Source organism: Musa acuminata, chromosome BXJ2-4 (assembly GCF_036884655.1).
Source record: "Musa acuminata AAA Group cultivar baxijiao chromosome BXJ2-4, Cavendish_Baxijiao_AAA, whole genome shotgun sequence".
Classification (NCBI taxonomy): Eukaryota; Viridiplantae; Streptophyta; class Magnoliopsida; order Zingiberales; family Musaceae; genus Musa; species Musa acuminata.
Window position 1 is genome coordinate 22,908,488 of NC_088341.1, and position 19,180 is coordinate 22,927,667.

Here is a 19,180-nt window from a genome sequence, read left to right on the forward strand (position 1 = left end):
TTGGGCCGAAGCCATAAATACGGCTTGCTACATCATGAATAGAGTCCTAATAAGACCATCCTTATCCAAAACTCCCTATGAATTATGGAATAACAAAAAACCAAACATCTCCTATTTTAAAGTTTTTGGTTGTAAATGCTTTATTTTAAATGAAAGGGATGCTTTAGGAAAATTTGATGCTAAATCCGATGAAGGCATCTTTCTTGGTTACTCTTCCGTTTCTAAAGCTTTTCGGGTTTTTAATAAAAGAACTTTAGTAATTGAAGAGTCTATTCATGTAGTTTTTAATGAAATTTCCGATTTAAAGAAAAATGATTTTGATGATGATCTTGGTTTTGATAATTTGAATTTAAATGAACCCTCTCCTCAAAATAGCCATTTGAATGCATCTTCTTCTGAAATTTCTTTACCAAAAGAATGGAAGTATGTAGATGCTCATCCAAAAGAGCAAATTATAGGAGATACATCAAAAGGGGTTCAAACTCGTTCTTCTTTCAAAAATTTCTGTGCTAACGCTGCTTTCCTTTCTCAAATTGAACCTAAATGCATTGACGAAGCCTTAAAAGATGATTTTTGGGTCATTGCAATGCAAGAAGAATTGAACCAATTTGAGAGGAATGAGGTATGGAAGCTTGTTCCTAGACCAAGTGACCACTTAGTCATAGGTACTAAGTGGGTCTTTAGAAACAAGCAAGACGAAAATGGTATCGTGGTTAGAAACAAGGCTAGATTAGTGGCCAAAGGTTTCAACCAAGAAGAAGGTATCGATTACGAAGAAACCTTCGCTCCCGTGGCTCGATTAGAAGCCATAAGGATGCTCCTTGCCTATGCTAGTAGTAATAATTTTAAAATATTTCAAATGGATGTTAAAAGTGCTTTCTTGAATGGTTTTATTTTCGAAGAAGTATTTGTCGAACAACCTCCCGGATTTGAAAATTCTCTTCTTCCTAATCATGTATTCAAATTGACTAAAGCTCTCTATGGCTTAAAACAAGCTCCTAGAGCTTGGTATGAAAGGCTTAGTTCCTTTCTTATTTTAAATAATTTTACCAAAGGCAATGTTGATACTACATTGTTTATTAAATATTTTAAAAATAATTTTCTTATTGTGCAAATTTATGTTGACGATATTGTGTTTGGCTCTTCGGATGAATCACTATGTGAATCATTTGCCAAATGTATGAGTCTTGAATTTGAAATGAGTTTAATGGGTGAATTAACTTTCTTTTTGGGATTACAAATCAAACAACTTAGTGATGGTATATTTCTTAACCAATCTAAATATACATTAGAATTGTTAAAACGATTTAACATGGATAATTCAAAAGCAATAAACACCCCTATGAGTACTGCGACTAAGTTAGATATGGATGAAAATGGTGAAAGTTTCGATCAAAAAACATATAGGGGAATGATAGGTAGTCTACTCTACCTCACTGTGACTAGACCGGATATTATGTTTAGTGTAGGACTTTGCGCTAGGTTTCAATCTAATCCTAAATTATCTCATCTTAAGAGTGTTAAAAGAATATTTAGGTATCTTAAAGGAACTCCAAATTTAGGATTGTGGTATCCAAAATCTGAAAAATTCGATCTAATAGCTTATGCAGATGCCGATTTTGGCGGATGCAGGATAGATAGAAAAAGTACATCCGGAACATGCCAATTTTTAGGACATGCACTTGTTTCTTGGACTTCCAAGAAACAAAATTCAGTTGCACTATCTACGGCGGAAGCCGAATACATTGCTGCAAGTGCATGTTGTGCACAAGTAATTTGGATGAAAAATACATTAGAAGACTATGGAATTCACCTTGAAAATATTCCCATAAAATGCGATAATACTAGTGCCATATGCCTTACTAAAAATCCAATTCAACACTCTAGAACTAAGCACATCGACGTTAGGCATCATTTCATACGCAATCATGTTCTTAACAATGATGTTGTTCTAGAATTCATTGACACAAAGCATCAATTAGCAGATATATTTACAAAAGCTTTGAATGAAGACCAATTTGAATTCATCCGAAGGGAATTAGGCATGCTAAATTGTCCCTAAAATGAACTTCACAAAAAGGACTCGTTCTTTTCCCTTCGTTTATGAATTTGAATTCTTCCTTCTTCTTCAATTCAAAATGATCCATTAAAGTATAAATTATGATCTTGAGGGAAGAAGCTAAACAAAAGGAAGGAAGAAAATTTTTTTCTTTCCTTCGCGTGATGTCAGCGGTGGCACCGCCAGATCCGGCGGTTGCACCGACTGGCGCTCGGGCGCCAGGCGGTGACACCGACCGAGTCACCCTTTTAACCCGAGGGGTTAGGGCCGGCGGTGACACCGCCCCCAACCCGAAGAAAGACCTCTCCAAAACCCTCTCCCATTCCCTCTAACCCTCATTCTAACTCTTAGAAACATTGGAGAAGGATTCTTGGTGGTCCAAGCTTTCCATCTCTCAACATAATCTCCACAAGGTAACACTTGAAATCCCTCCTTTCTTTTCTCTTTCTCTTGCTTATTTTTCACAATTTCATCATCATCTTGTCTAGAAAATGGCTCCAAAGAGATCAAAAGGAATAAGGATTGAAGGAGATTCATATAACCATGACCTTTTTAGATCAAAAGAGGTAGCCCTTAGCTTTCCAAAATTTGAAACACGATGTGTCCATAAGGGAAAATACGTTGATTTGGATGAACTAGAGGACTTAGATCCCATTAAGTGGTTTGCTCAACTAGAAGCTCTACCTCTACTACAAATAGATGAACCAATCTATCCACGGTTAGTGAGATTGTTCTATGCCAACCTATATGAAGACAATGATAGCCTAAGCACTTACATTCTAGGAACACCCATTAGAATTTTTGACAGCACCATTTGTGAGCTAATTGGCATAACTGAAAAAGATAGGGGATGCTATTTTAAAGGTAAATGGGACGTCAAAAAATAGGAGCAACCTATTCCGAAGCCGTGAAAACAATTTTTGCAAATCCAAACCTTGACTTCCTACCCAAGAGCTGTGAACACTTAATGCCTTTCAACTCTAAAATTCTTCATCACATTATCACAACTATCATATTCCCCAAACAATTTCATCTTGACGAAGTAAGTCAATTAGAGATAGGAACCATGTATTGGATTATGACCGGTCAGCATAATTGTTTTGGGTACTTGATTCGCCAACACATACAGGAAATTATGACTAAAGATACTATATTGCCATATGGGAGGTTAATCACTAGAATTCTTCATGCCTATGACATTTGCATTCCACCCGATGAAGAATCTATTCAAAATGATCGATATAACATAATAAATAAAAACCTGCTGAAAAAACTTAGGTGCACTTTTAGCAATGGCATATGGGTTAGGCAGCCTAGAAGGACGGATCCAATTCCTACACCAATAGAACAACCCGAAACACCAATTCTTATGGGAAGTGAATCTCCTCCTCCTAGTCCCTTTGGAGCAGCACCTTCAGCTCCTGTTTCCTCCTCTGAATATATCATTATGGCGGAGCTATCTCAGATCAAATCACAGCAAGAACAAATTCAGAATCAACAAGTTGAAATTTTGAAGACACTACGACAGATGAATGAAAAAATAGATATCATGTATCAGCACTGTGGATTACCTCCTAAGGATTAAATTGATGTATCTTTTTATTCTGTCCTGTTTGCTTTTAAAAACAAGTTCATGTTTGTCATCGATTGTACGATAACTGATCTTTCCTTTAGATAACTACTGTCTTAATCTGCATAGATGATGATGTCTTTTGGATAAACTATTTCTGGCAAATTTGAATGATGAACTTTGATAAATGCTAAACCTTTTTCTATGATCATCAATTAGCTGGCTTGTCTCTTTTTGTTGATGACAAAGGGGAAGAAGTGATGACTTACACCAGAACGATAGCATGACTAATATGAATTACAAAAACTTGTGTGATATGAATGTCTTATATGACTTGCAAATCCTTGAAAATATCACAAGATTGATATCATGAAATTTATATTAAAAATCTTTATCTTCTGTGTGATATGAATGTCTTATATGACTTGCAAATCCTTGAAAATATCACAAGATTGATATCATGAAATTTATATTGAAAATCTTTATCTTCTGTCATAGCAAAATTCGTCCCGTATCATTTAACTTATGATTTTCATCGAAGTTTCGTACTTACTATTGTTTAATGAGGATAACGATAAGTTCTACGATTAGAACTTATCGGGTTATGCTTGAATCCAATGGGATGGAATTCAAGTGTTTTTTATCTTCTCATAATATGGCATATAGATAGGGGGAGTAATGTTTAACTCCGTCATCAATTGATTGTCATCATCAAAAAGGGGGAGATTGTTGAATCTCGGATTTTGATGATATAATCAATTGGTGGGTTAATTGATCTAATCCATATTATTGAGTTAAGTGTGCAGGATTAACTATGATAACCAGAAAACATAAAGCAAGGATACCTGAGTCGAGCTCGATGGACGTTTAAGAGACCAAAGAATCACCGGAGATGCTGCCGGAACCAACCGAGAAGAAATCGGGAACGTGTCGGAAGTTCGTCGAAAAAATCGTTGGAGGCTCGCGGAGATCACCGAGAAGGCTCGGCTACTCGTTAAAGTCATCACAAAGATTGGGAGCTTGTAGGGAGTCCGTCGGAAGAAGTTCGCCGAAAAGCTCGCCGGAACAAGACTCGACGTTCGCGGTTAAAAAACTTGCTTAGGATGTTTTTTTTGTGTTATGTAGTTCACCTGTAATTAGGATTAGGATTAAGAGATAATCCTATATCCTGGTTAGGGGCCAACTGGGCCCAAAGTCAGATTTGGTTTGGGCGAAAATTAAGCCAAACCAATGAATCGGAAAGCCAGGCGGTGGAACCGCTTGGCTGGGCGGTGACACCTCCTTGGCTGGGCAGTTGCACCGTCCAGCACCCGAGCGCTGGGCGGTGGCACCGCCTGGCTGGGCGGTGGCACCTCCAGCACCGGGAACCCTAAGAGAATTCAAATTTTGGAGCCCAAAATTTGAATCCTCTTGAGGCCTATAAATACCCCTCAAATCTCAGCTGAGGTTACAACTTTTGAGAAGCATTTTGATTGAGAGAAAAGTCTTAGAAAGTCTTAGCAAGTCTTGTTTTCAATTTGCTAGAGAGTTCTCCTCCTCCTTTCTTATTGAAAATTTGTAAGAGGTTGAGCTGCTTGTAAAAGGTTGTAAGAGGGGTGTTTACCCTTCCATTTCAAGAGACTTGCTAGTGGAAGGTGGGAGCCTCATCGAAGAGGGGCCTCGCAAGTGGAGTAGGTCATTTGACCGAACCACTCTAAAAATCGGCGTAATCTCTGGTTTGCTCTTTATTATTGTCATTTATATTACTGCAAATCTTCTTACTGCTTTAGTTCCTTATTACTCTTGCTGCGCAACTTCAAGAATACGCCTTCAAGTTAAATTTCTCAAGTTTCGTTCTTAACGTACGAAAGATCTTGTTAAAATCGAAGTTTTAATCCGCTGCACTAATTCACCCCCCCCTCTTAGTGTCGCTCCGATCCTAACAGACATCACATGGGAATCACATAAGAAGTTGAAGACCCGGTTCCCTGAGTTCATAGAACCTCAGCCTTGAGAACAAGTCTGATTTGGAGAGGGTGGACTTGATAGGACCCTAGCAGGGTTGGGACGCCCCTAAAAAATTATCCATGATATTAAAATTTTTCAACAAATCATTCTAGGATCCAAACTAACATTTGAGGTCACTAAGAAAACATTCAAGTCAAAATTTCACCTCTATAATCCTTAAATTCATAAACCCTGTTCCGTTTATAAACATACAATACATCGCTCGATAATTCATAAAATCTGAACTCATCATCAAAATAATAACCACAACATAAATTCACAAGTGGGGAAGTCTACGTAGTCACAAAACCAACGTTTACCATAAGTTCATATCATTACACGAATTAAACTTAACATTCCAGAATCCTAAACATGAGAGATCCTTTAAACTTATACAAAATCCACAAGTTTAGATTCTTGGTCAATATTTCATTAGATGCATTGTGTGCTTATACAACTAAAAACATATATACAAATAAAGATCTGCCCAAAATCTTTTAGCTTTCCACTGCCTCAGCCCAATCATAACATTTAAGCAAGCGACAAGCTATCCTGAAAAATTTATACAACAACGAGGTGAGCATATAAAGCTCAGCAAGTCACTAACATATCCATGTCAAAAGAGGATAATTTCCAAAGAGATCAAGTTTCAAAATGCAAGGCAGAATATAAGAATTCATAGACGTAAAATCATTAGATGCAAAATCACAAATGACATTTTAATCAAACATATTTGGTTCATAACAGATGGAGCATAGAGTAATTAGAGCATATCAATAGAGTATGAAATGTTCCAGAGCATATCAATGACAAATGGAACATTTCGAAACATATCAATGGTATGTGAAGCATTTTGAAGTATATCAATGGCATAGGAAACATTTTGGAGCATATCAATACAAAATACGAAACAGAAGCTCAGACGTCGTACCCTAGCATAGTGCATGTGAGGTTTAACTCAGTGGTGGCTCCACGCCGTGATGAGTTCTCGACTCTATCCACGGGTAGCCCTTTCCTACTCGAGCCTTCTCACCCTACTTAAGTGCTAGGTCGACTCTGAATTTCATATCAAACAGATAGAAGGTGAAGTGGGATTCCAAACATAATATGGTCCATCTATTTCTGAATGACTATCAAACATAATCTAGAGCATCGCGGGCTCTAAGCACATACCCTTTACCATTTCTGGCAAAGGTCCAAATAATCCCACAAACACCAGAGTACAAAAGGGTATTGTGAACAATAAATTGGGATATATCGGAAGCACATGCGGAACAACGAAATGTACATGTGCCTTTATGAGTCAATACGATGCAAACATAATCCTTTACAAATGTATTCATATTTGAAAGGAAATGAAAGCAAGAGCATACAAGGATTCCAAGCAATCATATATAGCTCAATTCAAATAAGAAGGTTAGATTAAATCAGTTTCCAAAGGAAAGAAACCAGAATATGCAAAATCGACCAAAGCTCGATTTCTTACAGAATTCAATAGGCACATTGAATAAATGATTTAAACTATCAATCGTGCTCCAATTTTACTCTGAAAATATATCATTGGAAAGATATTTCAATCTAGTTTCTAATGAAATAAGTTTCGTATGAATCAAGGTTTCCAACAAGGAGTTACCATTGATTTAGTAACCAAAGGTCGAAAATAAAATTACTGTTTTGCAGAATCTGTAGGCTCATTTGAAACAGAAGTTTGGGCAGACAAACTTACTCCGAATTCTTAAAATAAGCTATCAAAAGAAAGGTTTATGAGTCTATATTCCGATCAAATAAGTTTTGTCCAAATCAGAGGTCAATACATATAACCATAACAAGGTAGAAAGGTTAGAATCTCGGAAGTTGCATAGATTCGAATAGTTACGTCTTAACAGGAGATATATCAAATGCAAGGCTAGAACAATTTAAAGTTCCTCCTATTCAAAGCAAATGTAGAGATAAAATTGCAGTAAGGAAAGTTCGGGATGTTAGGATCGAGAGCACTAAGAGGGGGGGGGGGTGAATTAGTGCAGTGGAAAACTTTCTGCGATTAAAATCGAAAGCTGCGTTCGAACGATAAAAACAACTTCTGTATGAAAGTTGATACTAAGCAAGGTTAAAGTCAATCTATGAAAACCAGAATATCGGCGCAAACTGAAATCCGACGTTCGTACGAAGAAACTGATTTACATCTAAATGCTGATTCGTAAATCACTTGATTAGATAAGACGCAGTTTAAGCAGGAGTATAAAGGCAGTGTCCAGTTATGGTAAAGCTCAAAACGTAAACACAATCTGCAATATGATGATCATACGAAAAAGCAGATTTACGTCTAAACGCAGATTTACGTCTGAACCTTGAAACTCGTTCATAAAATCGCAGAGGGCAGTAAGCTATTGAGAAGTTTGCAGTGAAGGTAAAATGCTCAACGGGAAATGCAAACCGAGATTTAGAGTGGTTCGGTCAATCATGACCTACTCCACTTTTGGCTTCCTCCACCGACGAGGTCACCGACGTCAACTAGAGGCCTTCCTTCAATAGGCGAAGGCCAACCACCCTCTTACAGATTCACTCATTTTGACGGGCTTAGGAGACAACCCTTACAGAAATTTTCTCTCCTCTCTTTACAACTCAAACTTTGAAGAATAAAAAGAGGAGAACTAGCAGTTTTGAGCTCTAAGAACCACAGAAAGACAGCAAGATTTCGAGTGTGTATTCTGTGCTTTCAGTGCTGAATGGGCGTGGTATTTATAGGCCCCAACCCAGTTCAAATTTGGAGCTCAAATCTGTCAATTCTCGGAATTCCGGGATCAGGCAGTTGCACCTCCTGACTGGGGCAGTTGCACCACCTGGCAGAGCTCGAAGACTGAGCCTCTAGGCGGTGCCACCTCTGTTAGGGGCGGTTGCACCTCTCTGCCAGAGCTCGAAGACCGAGCTTAGGCGGTTGCACCGCCTGACTGGGGAGGTTGCACCGCCCAGTCTCGCTCGGAGACTGAGCCCAGGCGGTGCTACCTCCTAGCTGGGGCAGTTGCACCGCCCAGTCTCGCTTGGAGACTGCCTCCTGGGTGGTGCTACCTCCTACCCTGGCGGTGCTACCTCCTAGCACTATTTCAGGTCCGAATGGGTTGATCCATTCGGCCTAATTTGGGTCTTTCAAGGGCCCGATTGCCCCAAGATTAAGTTAATGGGATCACCTCCCATTTCTAACTTAATCATTGTGCTAACTACGATTATATCCTAAGACATTTACTGCAACTTGCTCCGGTACGTCAATCGCTTCTTCCGGCGAGCTTCCAGCGAACTTCCGTCGATCATCCGATGAACCCTCGGTGATGCTCCTGCGGACTTCCGGCAAACTCCTAGACTTACGATGATCCACTTGGCGAGTTCCGACGAGCTTCTTTGGCAAGCTCCTGGACTTCTCGGATTTGTTCCCGCAGAACCTCCGACGACCGTCCAAACTTCCGTAGAACTCTCGAACTCCCAACGTGATCATTGTCTTGACTCCGGTGCAACTCCTGCTGCATGTCTTACTTTCATCGTAGTTAATCCTGCACATGTAAAATAGAACTTCGATCGAGACAATTAATACTAAGCATTAATAACGTTGTCTGGCATGTCATTGGTCTCTTGACGCTTCATCCGATTCTTCGGTGCATCGTCCTCTCTTGCAGCCTATTGCCCAATCGGCCAGTTGTCTCCACAACTCCGATGTCCTTGGCGCAATATCCGTTCTCCTTGGCCCGATGCCCGAGTCCACGACCCGAAGCCTTCTGTCGATACGTCGACCGATCCACCGGCCCGATGTCCAATCTGTTAGGATCGAAGCGGCACTAAGAGGGGGGGGGGTGAATTAGTGCAGCGGATTAAAACTTCGATTTTAACAAAATCTTTCGTACGATAAGAACGGAACTTGAAAAGTTTAACTTGAAAGCGTATTCTTAAAGTTGCACAGCAAGGGTAATAAGGAACTAAAGCAGTAAGAAGATTTGCAGTAATGTAAATGACAATAATAAAATGCAAACCAGAGATTACGCCGATTTTTAGAGTGGTTCAGTCAAATGACCTACTCCACTTGCGATGCCCCTCTTCGATGAGGCTCCCACCTTCCACTAGCAAATCTCTTGAAATGGAAGGGTAAACACCCCTCTTACAACCTTTTACAAGCAGCTCAACCTCTTACAAATTTTCAATAAGAAAGGAGGAGGAGAACTCTCTAGCAAATTGAAAACAAGACTTGCTAAGACTTTCTAAGACTTTTCTCTCAATCAAAATGCTTCTCAAAAGTTATTCTCTCAGCTGAGATTAGAGGGGTATTTATAGGCCTCAAGAGGATTCAAATTTTGGGCTCCAAAATTTGAATTCTCTTAGGGTTCCCGATGCTGGAGGTGCCACCGCCCAGCCAGGCGGTGCCACCGCCCAGCGCTCGGGTGCTGGACGGTGCAACCGCCCAGCCCAGGAGGTGTCACCGCCCAGCTCTCGGGTGCTAGGCGGTGCCACCGCCAATCTAGGCGGTGCCACCGCCTAGGCCAAATCAGCTCACTGGTTGAGCTCCAAACTTGGCCCAAACCAGTCCGAACTCGGGCCCAATTAGCCCCTACTTGGGTTATAGGATTAACACCGAATCCTAACTCTAATTAACATGATAACTACGAATTTAAAGACATTTTATAAGCTATTACAAAGTCCGTAAGTCAAGACTTCTTCCGGCGAGCTTTCGGCGAACTTCCGACGATCTTCCGATAAACTCTCGGAAACCATTCTGCGGACTCCCGACAAGCTCTTAGACTTCACGATTTGATCTTGGTGAGTTCCAACGAGCTTCTTCGGAAAGCTCCGATCATTCTCAGTGAGCTCCGCGAACTTCCAACGAACCTTCCGGCAATCTTCCGAAAAACCCTTCGGCAAGCTCCCTACTCATTCTTGGCTAGTTTCGGCAGCATTCCCGACGAACTTTCGGACTTCCATCAAACTCTCGAACTCGCAATGAATCCTTCATGCTTGATTCCGACACTTTGTTTTGCTTTATGTCTTCATCGTTATCGTAGTTAATCCTGCACACACAAGCAAAGACTCTACTCCGATCTAGACAATTATTATAAAGCGAATTGACATTCTGTTGCCCGGCACGTCATTGGTTGGCGCTTCGTCCGATTCTTCGGCGCATCATCCTCTCTTGCGGCTTGTTGCCCAATCGGCGGTTGACCTCTGCAACGCCGATATCCTTGGCACAGTTTCGCTTTCCTTGGCCCGATGCCCGACGTTCGAAGCGTTCAGCCATCCAATATCCTAACGTGATCTCTTCCAGCGCAACGTCAATTCCTCCTGCGTCAACTGTCTAAACCTTATCGAGTAGACCTGCATCACTCAAAATACAGTTAAACATCTAAACACAATCAATTAGTTTCATCATCAAAATCTGAGATTCAACAATCTCCCCCTTTTTGATGATGACAACTAATTGATGACTAACGGAGTTAACCTTAACTCCCAGAGTTTAAACAAACTCCCCCTATCAATATGCCATATTGATAGAACCTTGAATTCAAACAGAATTCAAGTCATTGCAATATTCATCATGAATACTTGCAACACATCATCATGAACATATGCATAAAACTTATGCATCATATGTCATGTCATCAACATACTTCTCCCCCTTTGTCATCAACAAAAAGGAGAAGTACCACAATCAAGTGTTTGTTATATGGGTTCAACTTATTGCATGAAAAACATAATATCAAGTTTTATCATCATGCAATCTAACGATTAAAGATGTGTAAGTTTAACATGCTTGGTCTTCTTGAGATAGCTATTGATTGCTTCTCTTTAGACTACTAGCTAGCAGTTTTCAAGATATGCAAGTTGCAAGCTAGCAAATTTTTGCTTCCTTTGCAATGTTTGAGCTAGCAATTTTGCTTCTGTAGCAAGTTAGCATATTTTGCATTTTGAGATAGCAATTATTGGCTTCTCTTTAGACTATAAGATAGCAATTTTTACACTATGCAAGTTTTACTACATACATCTAGCAAAAAAAATTACGAAAGCAAATACAAGATAGCTTTCTTGTGTAAGCTCATGATTCTTGCTTCTTATTGCAATGTGCAAGTTGCAAGTTTTGCTTCTTTTGCAATGTGTAAGTTTTCAAATTTTGCATCTTGAGCAAGCAATATTTCTCCCCTTTTGTCATTGTCAAAAAGAAAAGAAGAATACAGTTTTGTTGTTCTTTTTCCTTTTACAACGATTTCAAAATCATGACAAAGGATGAATAATCAAGTTATGAATGTCAAGACAATTTTTCATCATGAATATTTTATCATTGCATGCATCATTATCATAAGTTGAAGTATTACATGCATATTTTCGAAAACCTTATATTTCATTCATGCACGATATTGAATAAATCGATCGACATTATGAGGATATCATACATGATACTAAAATTTTTAACTATTTATCAATATTTTGATCATGGTACCAAACAATCATCATTTAGAGCATTCATGATACAAAACATTAAATCAACATTTATCATTTTAGCAACAACTCATAGCATTTTAAATCATGATTTACATCATATGCAATACATCATATGCAATACATAACATCAAAATTAGAAAGCACAAGTATTGCATGCATCATTGTAAATCATAAATGTTTCATGATGGTATAAATTTTGTCAAATTATATCCTACCATGCATGATCAAAACTTCTCCCCGTTTTATCATTGAAAACAAGAAAGAAGTAGGGAAGAGCATAACATTTGTGTAAAATATTTCAATCATTTCAAGGCATTTATATCATAGATATAAAGAAATCATATCATCAAAGATAAGACCATTTGAATACTAAAAGACATGATTCATTTTATCAAATCTCTTCCTTTTATAAATAACAAAAATTGTAGGTGTACAAAGAAGAGATTGTGATTAAAAAAGAATCTCAAGTAGTAAATCCAAGAAATCAAGATCATAATTTAAATACAACCTCATTCAAATTCAAATCATCAAATTCATCAAAATCTCAACATTACTTTCAAGAGATTCAAAATGGTATACATAGATTTATCATAATAATCATCAAGATCAATAAGATAGAGAAAATTAAATTTTCAAGGAAAAAATATTTTTCTCTTTTTAGTTGTTTCAATTCATATGATTTTATTTCATTTATGCCAAATAAAAACATGTATCATGTTTAAAACCGAAAGTGTAAGATTTATTACAACAAAGATCAATAAGGCACTTCCATTATAGTAAAAATCAATAATCCATAAATCGCAAGATTCATCATGCATAATTTTAAAATTTATTAAGCATGATCATTATGCATGACACTAAAACATGGTTTCAAAATGTTTAATATTTTCATTGCACAATTTAATCATTATGCATTATCATATTTTCAAATTCGAACATGCACAATTTCAAAACTATATCTTTTATTTTTCATGCATGATACAAATAACTCAATCATCAATATCGGCATATCATACATGATATTCAAGCATTAATGATAAATCATTTTGGCAACATGATCATAGCTATTCAAATGATAGTATCTAAATGTCAAAATTCATTACATCCTATCATGCATGATCATTAACTTCTTATTTGAATTTCATTCATTATTTTGTTTCATCACATAAGGAATATCAAGAAGAGTTATTGGGTGATGAGATAAATATTTCATGAGTACAAGGAATTGCATGAAAATCATATCATGAAAAGATAATAATTGAAGACACATTTTGTTTTGAAAAATCTCCTCTTAAATAATCAAGAAAAAATCTTAGGAGATCATGATATAGATAAAATTCATTCAATCTTAGAATAAGATATTAATTCAAGCATATAAAATTTCTCAATTCATTATGAATCATAAAAAGAATTGTGGTTCCGAAATATCACGATTCATTTAGAAAAATTTTCTCTTTAGTGCACGATAAGAAGAAATATAGCAATGAAACCAATCATAATTCATTTGGATAATAGATGCTAAAAAGGAACATTGAGGATACAAGATCTTGATTTTTATAGAGTAAATCTCAAGTTATAAATCTCAAAAAATCAAGATAAAGCTCATTCAAATTAAAATCATCAAATAAAAATCATTTTCAAGATATTCATAAAAGGATGATAAAATATATTCATCAAACCAAGAATTTTCAAGAAAAATACTTTTATCTATTTAGTTGTTTCATATAAGTATGCCTTTGTCCTTTTTGTGCCAAAAAATATATATATATCATCAATCATTTAGGATCGAAAAATAAATTTCTTCATAACAACCATCAAGATCATTATGTATAACTTTTAAAATCTCATGCATAAAATGGTATTAAAACATTTAATATTTTCATTCCATCATTTTGCATTTTTATTGAACATAATTTTGAATGATTCTTATAGATAACTAAAACTTCTTTAGTTTTAATTTATATGATTAACTTTATCTTAGCATGCTCAAATTTTTTTCATATGTCAAAACCATACATCATGTTTGAAAACCAAAGACAAGGTTAAAAAAAAAAAAAAAATCATTAAGCCTTCCTTTCAAAAGTCATGCATCGTCATTGAAAATAAATATAGAAATCGTCAAAAGACACATTTTTGCTTCTCAAGCACATACATAAGATTAATCTTACTAGGTGTATAAGCATTAGATTTATATCTAACATTTTATTGCATTAACATAACACATGTAATTTTCAAGAAAATTAATCCTAAACTAAATTAAAAATAACTCATGAAAGTATTATGTAATTTTGAAATAAATTAGGGGGATTTCGATTACCTCATTTTTGAAAGTGGTTGAGGCGTAGTTTGCCACCTCGCCTTTCTTGATTTTCTCCTCGTCTTCGGAAGAGCTCAATTCATCCCAATTTTTATTCTTCTTGCGTTCAAAGCAAGTAGTTCCATTCTTTTTTCTTTTTAATTTTTGTTTCATTTGTAGTTTAAGTTCATCATCACTTGAGCTTATGCTCGAGTGGTCTTCATGTGTTCTATGTCCGAAATCCTTCCTGTCCTTTGGAAGGTTATTCTCGAGTTTCCTTTTTGTCACATTGTTCATTTCGTAGGTCATTAAAGACCCAATAAGTTCTTCGAGCGGGAATGTTTTAAGGTCCTTGGCCTCTTGAATGGCCGTAACTTTTGGATCCCAACATTTTGGAAGGGATCTTAAGATTTTAGTGACTAGTTCAAAATTAGAAAAACTTTTACCAAGAGCTTTGAGTCCATTGATGACATCCATGAAATGGGTGTACATGTCTCCGATGGACTCACTTGGTTTCATCCGGAAAAGTTCGTAAGAATGCATAAGAGTATTGATTTTGGACTCTTTCATTCGGCTAGTGCCTTCATGAGTGACCTCTAGAGTTCTCCAAATATCAAAAGCCGAGTCACACATCGAAATGCGATTAAATTCATTTTTGTCAAGTGCACAATATAAGGCATTCATAGCCTTTGCATTTAGAGAAAACATCTTCTTCTCCAAATCATTCCAATGGTTCATTGGAAGAGAAGAAATTTTAAATCCATTTTCGACTATGTGCCATAAATTCAAATCCAAAGAAAGTAAGAAAACTCTCATTCGAGTTTTCCAATAAGTGTAGTCCGTCCCATTGAAAATGGGAGGACAATGAGAGAGTGACCCTCTTGAAAGCCGTAAAGAGCCATTTCTATTTGGGTATTAAACCAAGGTAGAAAAACGTGGCTCTGATACCACTTGTTAGGATCGGAGCGGCACTAAGAGGGGGGGGTGAATTAGTGCAGCGGATTAAAACTTCGATTTTAACAAAATCTTTCGTACGATAAGAACGGAACTTGAAAAGTTTAACTTGAAAGCGTATTCTTAAAGTTGCACAGCAAGGGTAATAAGGAACTAAAGCAGTAAGAAGATTTGCAGTAATGTAAATGACAATAATAAAATGCAAACCAGAGATTACGCCGATTTTTAGAGTGGTTCGGTCAAATGACCTACTCCACTTGCGATGCCCCTCTTCGATGAGGCTCCCACCTTCCACTAGCAAATCTCTTGAAATGGAAGGGTAAACACCCCTCTTACAACCTTTTACAAGCAGCTCAACCTCTTACAAATTTTCAATAAGAAAGGAGGAGGAGAACTCTCTAGCAAATTGAAAACAAGACTTGCTAAGACTTTCTAAGACTTTTCTCTCAATCAAAATGCTTCTCAAAAGTTATTCTCTCAGCTGAGATTAGAGGGGTATTTATAGGCCTCAAGAGGATTCAAATTTTGGGCTCCAAAATTTGAATTCTCTTAGGGTTCCCGGTGCTGGAGGTGCCACCGCCCAGCCAGGCGGTGCCACCGCCCAGCGCTCGGGTGCTGGACGGTGCAACCGCCCAGCCCAGGAGGTGTCACCGCCCAGCTCTCGGGTGCTGGGCGGTGCCACCGCCAGTCTAGGCGGTGCCACCGCCTAGGCCAAATCAGCTCACTGGTTGAGCTCCAAACTTGGCCCAAACCAGTCCGAACTCGGGCCCAATTAGCCCCTACTTGGGTTATAGGATTAACACCTAATCCTAACTCTAATTAACATGATAACTACGAATTTAAAGACATTTTATAAGCTATTACAAAGTCCGTAAGTCAAGACTTCTTCCGGCGAGCTTTCGGCGAACTTCCGACGGTCTTCCGATAAACTCTCGGAAACCATTCTGCGGACTCCCGACAAGCTCCTAGACTTCACGATTTGATCTTGGTGAGTTCCAACGAGCTTCTTCGGAAAGCTCCGATCATTCTCGGTGAGCTCCGCGAACTTCCAACGAACCTTCCGGCGAGCTTCCGAAAAACCCTTCGGCAAGCTCCCTACTCATTCTTGGCTAGTTTCGGCAGCATTCCCGACGAACCTTCGGACTTCCATCGAATTCTCGAACTCGCAATGAATCCTTCGTGCTTGATTCCGACACTTTGTTTTGCTTTATGTCTTCGTCGTTATCGTAGTTAATCCTGCGCATACAAGCAAAAACTCTACTCCGATCTAGACAATTATTATAAAGCGAATTGACATTCTGTTGCCCGGCACGTCATTGGTTGGCGCTTCGTCCGATTCTTCGGCGCATCATCCTCTCTTGCGGCTTGTTGCCCAATCGGCGGTTGACCTCTGCAACGCCGATATCCTTGGCATAGTTTCGCTTTCCTTGGCCCGATGCCCGACGTTCGAAGCGTTCAGCCATCCAATATCCTAACGTGATCTCTTCCGGCGCAACGTCAATTCCTCCTGCGTCAACTGTCTAAACCTGATCGAGTAGACCTGCATCACTCAAAATACAGTTAAACATCTAAACACAATCAATTAGTTTCAACATCAAAATCTGAGATTCAACACAATCTTCTAACATGTTCCTCCGGCACAACATGATGTTCCTACTTTAATTGTCTCATCTTGATCAAAGCATCCTGCGTCACTCAAAACACAGATTAAATCATAAACATATATCAAGTAGTTTCATCATCAAAATACGAGATTCAACAATCTCCCCCTTTTTGATGATGACAACCACTTGATGACGAAGTTAAACTTAACTCCCGGAGTTTAAACAAACTCCCCCTATCAATATGCCATATTGATAAAACCTTGAATTCAAACTGAATTCAAGTCATTGCAATATTTATCGTGAATACTTGCAACACGTCATCATGAACTTATGCATAAACTTATGCATAACATCATACTTCTCCCCCTTTGTCATCAACAAAAAGGAGAAGTACCACAATCAAGCGTTTGTGATATTGGTTCAACTCATTGCATGAAAAACATAATATCAAGTTTTATCATCATGCAGTTTTGAAAGCCAGAAAATTTAGCAAATGTTACATCATGCTTAGAACATTCAAGCTATCAAGTTTTAGATATGCAAGTTTTACAGCATACAAGATAGCACTTTTATAACATACAAGCTAGCAATGTTGCAACATTTTAGAACTTGCAAGCTAGCAATTTAGAGATGTTCAAGAAAGCAACTCTTGCTTCTTGAAATATGCAAGTTGCAAGCTAGCAAATTTTTACGATATGCAAGTTTTGCTTCTTGAGATAGGCAAGATAGCACTTTTGCAATTTTTGTTTGGCAAGCTTGTGATGTTCAAGATAACAAGCTCTTTCTTCTCTTTTGAGAAGTGTCATTTTTGCTTTCTTTGCAAAGTGCAAGCTAGCAAAATGCCAAACTAGCAAGAGTTAATGTTTTACATGAGGCAAGCAAACAATTTGGCAAGTGTTACATTTGCATCTTCTCTTTAGATGTGCAAGAAAATAAACAAGTTTTTGCATTTTCTTGACATTTCAAACTAGCAATTATCGGTGATGTTCAAGATCGCAATTTCTTCTCTTTTGTAATTTTTGCCTTTTTCTTGAATTGTGCTAGCAATCTATCTCCCCCTTTGTCATTGTCAAAAAGAAGGGAAAAACCCTTTACATCAATTTCTAAATCATGACAAAGGTAAGTAATCATTCTTATTTGTGCATCATTATAGCTTCAATGTATAAATTCATTAACATTACATTTTATTTTTTTTATGCATGATACCGAAAAATCAATCATCATCATGAGCATATCAAACATGATATTCAAGCATTCATGATATATCATTTTGGCAACATGATCATAGATATTCAAACGATGGTATCTAAATGTCAGAATTCATTACATCCTATTATGCATGATCATTAACTCCTCATTTGTATTTCATGCATTATTTCATTTCATCTCATAAGGAATATCAAGAAGAGTTATTGGATGATGAGATAAATATTTTATGAATACACGGAATATCATAAGTGTTTCATGTATTCATATTATCACATGAAGCATATTATCATTTTTAAGATTCATAACATGAATGACGTTATTACGATTTCATCAAAATCGAGAACTCTAGAGATAAAAAATGATTGAAGCATTTAATCTGATTGAAGCATGATTCATATTTAAAGTGTATCTTATGTCGTAAATACGAATCAAGCATTTGTCAAATCTGAAATCATCCTTAAAATTACATTCAATAAATTCATATATGACAAGCATAGATTTATTGAAAAATCAATAAGATAGAGGATTACATTTCAAGTGTTCATCATTTGTAGCATTTCATCACATGGTAAGATATCAATGCGTAAAATTACGATACAAGTTCTTGATATCTTAACGCATGATGCAAACATGGCATAATGCAAATTTGGCAATCATAGCATCAATTCATATAAGCATTGCAAATATGGCAATCATATCAATTCATATATCTCTTGATGATGCAAGCATGGGATAATCATAGCATAGTGTTTATAGCATCAATTCATATATTTCTCCCCTTTTTTAAGTGTTTCATCTTAAGTGATCGATTTCATGTTAGCATGCCTTTTCATTTATGTTAAATGAAAACATGCATCAATGTTTAGGATCGTAAAATGAATTTCATCATAAAACCATCAATCACAAAAATCATAATGTATAACTTTAAAATCTCATGCATAAAATCGTCAAATCATAGTATCAAAACTTTAATATTTTCATTGCAACATTAAGCAAGGTTTCATTGAACATAATTTTGAATGATTCTTATA